Here is a 9,684-nt window from a genome sequence, read left to right on the forward strand (position 1 = left end):
TCACTACCATGATAACACACGTATAATTCTTATCAAACTAACCACTATAAATTTCTACGAATACCATCATACGCACCAACAACAACAAAAATAAGAGACACAAGTATCAAAAAAAAAAACAACAGAAGACTTAGTCTAACAACTGAATCTTCCTCATAACTCCCTAACCAATAAAAGGTCCGGTTTTCAGTCGTTACCTCCTCTCTGAAACCCCCTATCATGTTTATATTAGGTCAGGGGGGCAAGCCCCCCTGAAACCCCCTTACTCTTGGGGCCAATACCGGCGAATAACAAATGCGGGGTGGGAACTACCGAAAAAGCGCCGATCTAGATATTTCTAGATCTAGAATCTAGATATATCTAGATCTAGAGATATGTGTATAAGATTATGAGATTATAATCCGTAGTATAGTATGATAATAGTATGGCCAAGTCGCAAGACAGACTGAGACTGGTCTTCTGAAGGGGGCGGGTGTCTTGACTTGAACTTGATTTGATTGGCGAAGACGAAGAGCAAAGATTATAGATCTAGGTCTAGGCCTAGATCTAGATGACAATAATTCCTGATAGTGATAGATCTAGAGTAGGCCCGCGTCACCGCGCTACTGTTTGGGTGCGCAACCCCCGGTCTCCTGCTTTGTTTTGGATAAGAACAGTGAAAACGAGGTCACTTTCTGTGAGCATGCGCAGAATGCAGCTTATTTCACTTTCGTTTTGGAGGTTCCTGTCAACACACGTGATTCTACGGTGTCGGAAAGTTTTGCCCCTTCATATTAATGGTTTTCGTGACTGGTATCGGTCAATTTACTAAGCGCTTGAGTAGTCGATTATAAATTAGCACATCTAGCTAATCTAGCTCTAATGACTAATGTATCGTAGAATGTATACTAGAATCGATAAATACTATCGCAGGCTGCTTCTTAATGCCCAGGAACATGCCAGATAGGGTTGCGCACTGAAGCAGACCAAATTTGTGCAGTCCGTTTCAGTGCGCAATATCGGCTTTTTTGCTATTTGGCATTGATTATGATTGATAGTGTGGCTTCTAGGCCCTTTGTTTGTTTTACTTTTATTAATAAGTTATTTCTTTATGACCTGCATTGTGCACTGAAACAGACTGTTTTCCTTCCGTTTGGATGCATTATATTGCCATTGGAAGATGATCAGTTAATGTATTCATGTCAGAATTAATTAATATGGAAATATAATCTCCAAAATGTTCAATTTCTTCTTTTCATGTCTTTTTCTTCTTCTTTTTTGCCCTTTTCCTTAAAGAATACTAGTCTAGGTATAGTCTAATTCTTGTTTTCTTCTTTCACTTCCTTGTGTCCACAGCACCTTTCTTTTTCAATTTCTTCTTTTCACTTTTCACGTCTTTTTCTTCTTCTTTTTTGTCCTTTTCCTTCTAAAATACTAGATCTAGATCTAGTCTAGGTATAGTTTAATTCTTGTTTGCTTCTTTCCCCTTCTTGTGTCCACAGCACCTTTCTTTTTAGGCCACCTCTATTCTCACCCGGAGTGAGAATAGTGCAGGCGAGTCTTGTGGCTATAGATAATTTCACGGTAAGGTGCGCCATCTTGCCCAGGGGTATTGAGGGTTACACCCGTGCATCTCTGTTTACATCCGGTTTTCGGCTAATTGGCCCTAGGGATAGTCGATTACTGAGATTTTGTGATCGATACTGAAACCGATACTCGAACGAGCGTATTAGATTTAGACCTAATACACAATAGGCCGGTACAGTAGGCCTCTGCTCTATGTAACTGAATTTGTTAAGAAATTAAGAAACAAAAACATCTCCAATTAAGAAAATTTGGTTCGTCTTCCTCGTAAATAGAAATGATATGAAATGCTAACAAGTTGTATTCACAGGTGTTTTCGAGTACAAGGGTATCGACTTTGCTCATAATGTACGATCTTTGACTGTGTGACTACTAAGTCAAGTGACTAGCCCTAGGCCTCATGTGTTTATGTTTTGTTAGCCTATCCAGTCTTCGTTCCGAGCTCTAGAGATCTAATTTTTGATAATTTAAATCTTGCTGACAGTTTTTGAATAAAGATCTAACATGGAAGATTCTGGTGATGATGATGGAACAAACCAGTTCACTCAAATGACAAAAACACAACTGGTGGATTATCTTGGAGCAAGAGGACTGAGCACCACAGGAACAAAACTTGCTCTCATAGGTCAGGCCTTTGTGGCGTGGGAAACTGGCGTGACGGTAAAGTCACGTTTCAAAATCAGTTGAAAGAAGACTACAAGACAACCCTCAAGAAATTTAGTATTCCAGACCCAGTTTCATTGCCTCCTGATAGTTGGTCTGAAAAAGTTACGAAATGGCCACCGGTGGACATGGGAAAAATCTTCATGTACCTTCTTAGTACAAGTGAGTACAACAGAGACTATATAGGGAAGTACAAGACACAAAAGGCCTATTCCTATTTTGCCAGTAAGTTTGTTGGTACCATTCTGTGGGCACAAGTGCCAGATGACTGCGACAGATGTTTCCTGACATCGGAGGTAACACCGTCACAAAGCGTCAGAGGTGACACCCACAAACAGTGGATCTTGTTGCGAAACACAGGAGAAATCCTGACGTCGATGTGCAGCTGCACTGCTGGCATGTGCAGTACATGCAACCACGTTATTGCTGTGCTGTACAAAGTGGAGTTCGCTATCAGTAACCATCTGAACTCTGAATCCTGCACAGAGACAAGCTGTGCGTGGAATAAATGTACTAAGAAAACTGTTGAGCCGAAAAGAGTCGAGGAAATGGAACTCCGTTCTGACAGTGCCCCAAAGTACTCATCTTCAGACACTGCATCGGAATCTCGGAAACGTAGACTGACGTTCGATCCACGTCGAGACGGTGAGAACAAAAAGAACCCTGAAGAAGTTGTGAATTTTCTGGAGGGTCTATCGACGTTTGCACCCAAGTGTGCCTTATTTTCTGGAATGGCAGCTCAACTTCAGACAAAAAGTTTAGAGCCGATATCGATGCCTCCAACCATGCTCCAAGCAGCGGAACAATGCATCGCCAAGAACAGCGGTTTGGATGACAAGGGATTGTCAAAGAAATTTGGTGAGTCTCTTGTGTACACTAGAGACCAGTGTAAGTTGTTAGAAGAGACAACAAGGCAACAGGGATCATCAACAACTTGGCACAATCACAGGAAGGGGAGGATTACTGGAAGCAACATTAAGCGGGTAGTGAGGAAAATCGAAGAGCTCAACAGAAACGTTAATGCCGCAACCACCTCTCTGACACATCATCTTCTGTCAGGCGGGCCAGACTTGTCCCACATACCTGCCATTAAGTGGGGCAGAGACAGTGAAGAAAGTGGCCTTCAGGAATTTGAAGCTAGTATGCATTCTAATCATCTGAACGTCACCCTGAGAAGAGCTGGGCTCTACGTGAAGAGTACGCATCCGTATATTGGTGCCAGCCCTGATGCCGTCCTGCACTGTGACTGTCATGGTCTTAGTACTGTGGAATTGAAGTGTCCTTTCAAGTTGAAGGGAAAAAACATTGTAGACAACTATGCACAGACGGATTTTTTATGCAAAGGTGAAAACGGGGATCTGGAACTGAAACGTGACCATGCGTATTACTACCAGGTTCAGACACAGCTTGCCGTCACTGGGTTTACAGCAGGATTCTTTTGTGTGTCTTCTTTGGATGGCAAGCCATTTATCATACAAGTGTTAAGGGATGACAAGCTGTGGGAAGACATTCAGCAAAAACTAGTTGTGTTTTTTAAAGGGTATATTAGCAAGCACCTACTAGGCCTGAAAGAATTTTTCTTCTGTCCAACTTGTGACAACCTGATTTTGGAACCAAGAGAATGTCAACAGGAGGGCGACAACAGTGTGTGTTGTGATTCTTGTAACCTGTGGCACCACTGGACCTGTCAGGACTATTCAAAAGACAAAGACACGTTCCTCTGCTCATTCTGCACAGGGGACAACATGGAATAACATCATGCAGCATACAACATTGACTGTACATACCATCTCAACAGCGACAAAGTAAGTTTATTTTATCTTTCTCAGGCTCTGTCCACTGAATGCATCACAATCACAATTTTACTCAACAGTAACAACAAACAGCAAAAACAACATTCCTCGTGTAGCTTTGTGTAATTTTTAAAGTTATCTTTATTGCATTGTTAGTTTTTGTTGACGATGGTACTTTTCTATAATTTATTATTTGGTTTGGTTTGGGTGTAATATTACCGTACATTGCTTGATTTCTCTATGCTGTCAGAGGATCCAGTAGGTTGCAGAATGCACTGCAAGTGATTATAATGTCATCGCATAGGGGCAGCAATGTCATCTCCATTTCGCTCGACAAAATACGGTACCACTTCAGTCGGTTAATGGCTTGCTCGACGTAGATACGCACATTTGCAATTCTGCTTGTTGCCTGGACATCCTCTTTCCTCATCTGTAAAGCATTTCTGCAGCTCGGTGGGATAGTTAATGTGGTTTGGGCATTTGCAAGTAAGTCTCTTATCTTGAAACCACGATCAGCCATGATTTGATCATATGGTTCTATCAAGTTTAAGAATCCACTGTTTTCCACAATAAATTTATCTGATGCCCTTCCTCCATAAGCTTTCGATACATACGAAATTAATCCAGTAGGTGAGATGGCCACCAGAAATTTTACTGTGCAATGGTGTTTATACTCACTCCAGCACATTGCCTGAGTATCGAGGCTGGATGGAGTTTCTATGAAAACCTCTGTACAATCAATTATTGCTCGTGTTTTGGGGTAAAACTTCTTGAAACTTTCTGGCAGTGCCTGTTTAACATCAGCTCTTGTGGGCCACAATATAAGAAATTTAAATTCTCTTGACAATAATTTTATCCATGTTGTGAATATTTGACTAGCAAGGCCATTGGATACCTGAAACCTGAAGGCTAAATCCTGCAACAATAGGCCCATGCGCAATCTAAGCATCACAAGAAAGAATTCTTGTTCCAGAGTCAGCTTTTTGTTAGGCCCAGGCCTATTATACAGTCCAGGGCGACTGAAATAGTCACTGCTGTGTGCCTGTTCTTCACTCGTTTGTTTTGCGCCTTTCCAATATAACATATGGGAGGCTTTCTTCTCCACATGACTGAAAACAAACTTAAACATTTGTGTGGAAACAAAACCAGTGAAGCAGCGTACATCGCTTTCTCTTGTTACCTGATTAAAAGCTAATGGAATAGGTGTTTGCTGGTCTTCACATTTATTGGCTTCCTCATCTTCAGGGTTTATTTTCCGTTTTTTGCTTGACGATGGGGTTTCATTTCTTGTGGGCGCTGTTCGTTTTTGCGGCGATCTGACATTGTAGTCACTTGGGGTGAGGAAAAGAATGGGAATAGGATTTGATGGTGTGGGACGCCCTTCTGTGAAGTGATTAGAGCACACTTTCATTGTAATTGTCATTTTGAAGTCTGCTCGTCCTTTCTGTATCTGCCTCTCCCATAATTTCCTTTTCTCCTCGTTTGAAACTCCAAACATTGCATTTCAGTCACATGGGATCTCTTTTTAATCAATTGGGGTCTACTTCTTGTGTTACTGCATGAACCAACACAACAATGGTCGTACTTCCCCATCTTGCTACTAGACTAATGTTTCTAGAATCTAGATCTAAATCTAGTTTAAAATCTAAAATTCAATGAAAGAAACATCTATAGAACTAAGAAAGATTAGTCCTACATGATGGTATATCGCTAGATCTAGATCTATTAAATTACCAGAAATGTAGATTCCACAAAACAATGATTTCCTCACTGTTAGTCTAAAAAAATAATAACGAATGCCAATTCCATTTCACAAAATTACACTTATATAAAAACACACAGTACAGTCACATGATTAGTAGATCTTGGCCTGCGTGAGGCAAAGAGGGCAGCTGACAAAACACACTTTCAAAGGCAAACAACACACTTTCAAGGCAGTTTTTGCGTTTCTTATGCCTAACAACTGATACTAAAATGAGATTGTGCGTACGTTTGACTAGATCTAGACGTTAGATTGAATTTAGGCGCCGATTTAGTGTCCATGTGCCAACTGCCCAAGGCTGTTGACAATGTAAACAAAGGAGCATTGCAGACCGGAAGTAACCCTGAGTACCCCTGGACAGTATGGCGGACATTACCGTGAAGAGGTCTATTCTCACCCGGTGCGCGTTCACCAAATTTTGCGTTCACCCTAAACACACAGAATTCTACACTGTGATAACAGAAAAATGGTAGAATTCTGTGCCGTGAACAAACGTTCCATTACAACTGTAGCCTACTAAAAGCGTACAATTTTGTCTGTGGGCAGTGGAGAGAGAAAGAGAGAGAGGAGTAGCGCGAGAATTTCCGGGCAAAACAAAATGGCGACCCGCATAGTTCGGCTCGATTCGAAAAGTTAAATAGCCGTAGCATCTTTGTAGACAACCAAATTAATTTACTTTTGTGTTTTAACATCATTTTTTAAACTTTGTTTTGGTCAATTTGATCGTCCACACCGATAGACAGTATTCAGAAAGAGACAGAGAGAGAGAGAAGAGGGGAGGAGTTGATCTTGCGAGAACTTCCGGGCGGGTGAGAATAGCCACTTTCGACTCTATTACACTGGTGTCTGAGTTAATATGCTGTATCTGACTCTACTATTATTTAAATTATGCACAAATTCTTTATTCTTTGTTATATAACCATTGGCTCTATATTATCTTATGTGCCCGAAGGATGAGAAACTACGGATTTTATGTTACAATCCGGGCACCCCCCTTTGGGCAAAAACGGTGAGACTAAACGGCAAATTCTCTTTCATCCTTGATAGGGCCTCATATGCAAATAACTCTCCAGCCTTCAGAGTCTACCAAAACGTAGAATCTAGGTCACAGGCTCCTTCATCCACAACCAATGTTAACTCTTCCGGGGAAAGAGCTTCACGCTGTTTTGCTCTGTTGATGAAGAAAAAGCTGTCTTAAGGACTATTTTTAGCAAAATATCGCCCTAACTGTTGTTTCAACGAAAGTAAGGGAGGTTGCTTTAGGTTTGTGTGCCACTCTTTTGGGACTAGATTTGAAAACAAAGTTTTAAACGATCTTTTTGTATTCCAGTGCCCGACAGCAAAAAAAAAAACGTGCTGCCCGAACTGGTACGATTACTCTAGATCTAGTCTGAATCCAGAATTGGAACATCAGACAATTACTTAAGGAAGTGACTATTTCTCCGAACGTTCGGAGAAATAGTGCCGATCTTTATTTCTCTGACCGGTTACCGGCTTCCGGTCTCGTGATTTTTTGCCTATTTATTGCGAGAGTTCGGCGCCAACTTTCATTCTGCCTCTGGTCTGGGAAGGAACACCGCATGACAAGCCCGCCTACAGACAACCTTCAGTAACACCCACCACATACCCACCACCATCATGCACATGTACGGCTTTCCACATGTACACACACAAACTTATACACACACTAACTAAAAATGATCAGTGGGCAACTTTTGAACGTATGACGAGCTGAGCTGTGGATGGAGAGACAGTGTGAGTGACTGAGCAGGTGAAAGGAAGAATGTACGAGTGTATCACAGGCGACAGCAACTACAACTTCAAGGCGACGACACCGACCCCCCTGGCCTGGTCCACAGCGCACGAACGAAAGGAATGCGGCTATGGCAGGTTTTTGCTAATATTATTGTCCATGGTTCGCAGGGTGCAAGGGAATGAGTGAGATTTTCTTTGTATGTGCAGGGAGGGAGGGGGTGGGGTGTGTAAGTCATGCGGACGGGGATGAGCCACGGGAGAGAACACGGGACACGGGAATTGAATGAATGAGTGAAAGTGAAAGAGGGGAACGACTCATGAGCCCTGGACTGAATGGATCCTGTGTTTCTATTTTTGTATACTTTGAACTGTTACTGCATGGGTCTCAATAGTCCGCTATTTAGCGGATTTCCGCTACCGCCATTTCCCCCACTAAACTCCACAACCGCGACAGCAGGCCAATCAGAAAGAGAGTTGTTGGGAGCCGGGTGATTGCCAGGCCTTGGAAATAAAAAAAAAATCGCAGAGACCTGGGAAAATACATGAAAGATCTCGAAGATTTGAAAACCAAATCCAATAACGTCTTTAAGTTCATTTCTGCCGGTCTCTGAGAGTATGTTTCATGCGAACTGGCGGCTTTGGCAGCGAGCAGAATTGTATCACCAATGCTCGACTGGAAAATCGAGATCTACTTTCGCTTTCGTTACTACCCAGAAATTTGTCAGTAATATTGTCTGATCACGCAACATTTATTGTAACATGCAGGTTCGGCATTGCAAACGTGGTGTCGCCATGAAAATAAATCAATATTTGTCACTGTGCTGTCACTTGCGGGGGGGGGGGGGGGGGGGGCAACAAAAAAAAAAAGAAGAAAAGAATGTTATACAAACGTCTTGTCGGGCTTGCCATTGTGACCGGTCAATGAACCTGCGCGCGTTCTGAGGAGGATTATTAATTTTTTAAAAAGAGGCACTCGGGGGGTAAGGGGAGGGCTGGACGCAATACCAGAGGACAAAAAGAAATTGAAACTGGAAATAAATGTTTTATGTATAGAAATTTGATTACTACTTCAGCTCTCTGCAAAGTAAATTTGTGCGTTGGTGGAGGCCTTGTGTGAAATCGGGAACCTTCGTAACTTGTAAGCGTGTTATGAAACTTAGGGGCCTAAGTGTTCGCGTTTCATTGGATTGGTGACAGTAAATTAGATCTCTATATTTTGACTTTCTGTTCAAGATTCGCAGATTTTCAGTATCACTGCATCTTGCCCTCCCACAGTTCTTAAACTTCTCTCACTGAATAGGTCTACTTCGGCTATTCTGCTCTACTTTGACTTATATTATATATATATATATTATATATAATATATAATGAATCATGACGGTTTATATTCTGGTTCTGGGCTCAAAACAAGATTCATTTTTATATAATTTATATATACAGGCAAATATGAAGGGAAAATGTAAATAAGTCGCACAAGACCCCAGGCGCCACCACTTTCTGTACGTAATCTAGATTGTAAATACTGGGTATTGACTCTTACTTGAAATTATCTCCCAAACCCTCAAACTGGTATGAAATAACCTTGCTTTGATAAATTGATGGTTTTTATTTCAGTATTCTAGGGTTCAACAGTATAATAATAATAATGGGTGTTTCGCGAAAATGGGCTTCTGTGGCAATCACCCGGAAAGTTCCTCCTTTTTTAGAATTCTGAGTTGAGACCCATGTACTGAACAAAGGCTGAAATAAAGCCCGAAAAACAAACACACAAGCTCCTCACTCTCCACTTACATACTTACTACCACACACAGACACACTCACACACGCACACACACACACAGGAGCAAATTTTTAGGTCTATATCTACATGTATTTCAATTTTCAAGAGCTAGTCTAGAGATTTTTAGATGAGTGTAAAAACGTGAAAAAGAAAGATTTCACGACCGAATGAAATCAAAATTAGAACAGCCCATAAACAACCACAAAAATTAACAAATAAGGGCATGAGTCCACCTGTCCGAAGAAGTAGGTAGCGTAAACACGGCCTCGCGGGACTCGCGGCCTTCCGACCGCGTGGTATCGGTGAAATCGGGGTAATTCCGATCGCTGTTTCTTTGCTCTTTCGCAATAAAACACCAAGTGCTGTAC

This window comes from Aplysia californica, unplaced genomic scaffold, assembly GCF_000002075.1.
Source record: "Aplysia californica isolate F4 #8 unplaced genomic scaffold, AplCal3.0 scaffold00309, whole genome shotgun sequence".
Classification (NCBI taxonomy): Eukaryota; Metazoa; Mollusca; class Gastropoda; order Aplysiida; family Aplysiidae; genus Aplysia; species Aplysia californica.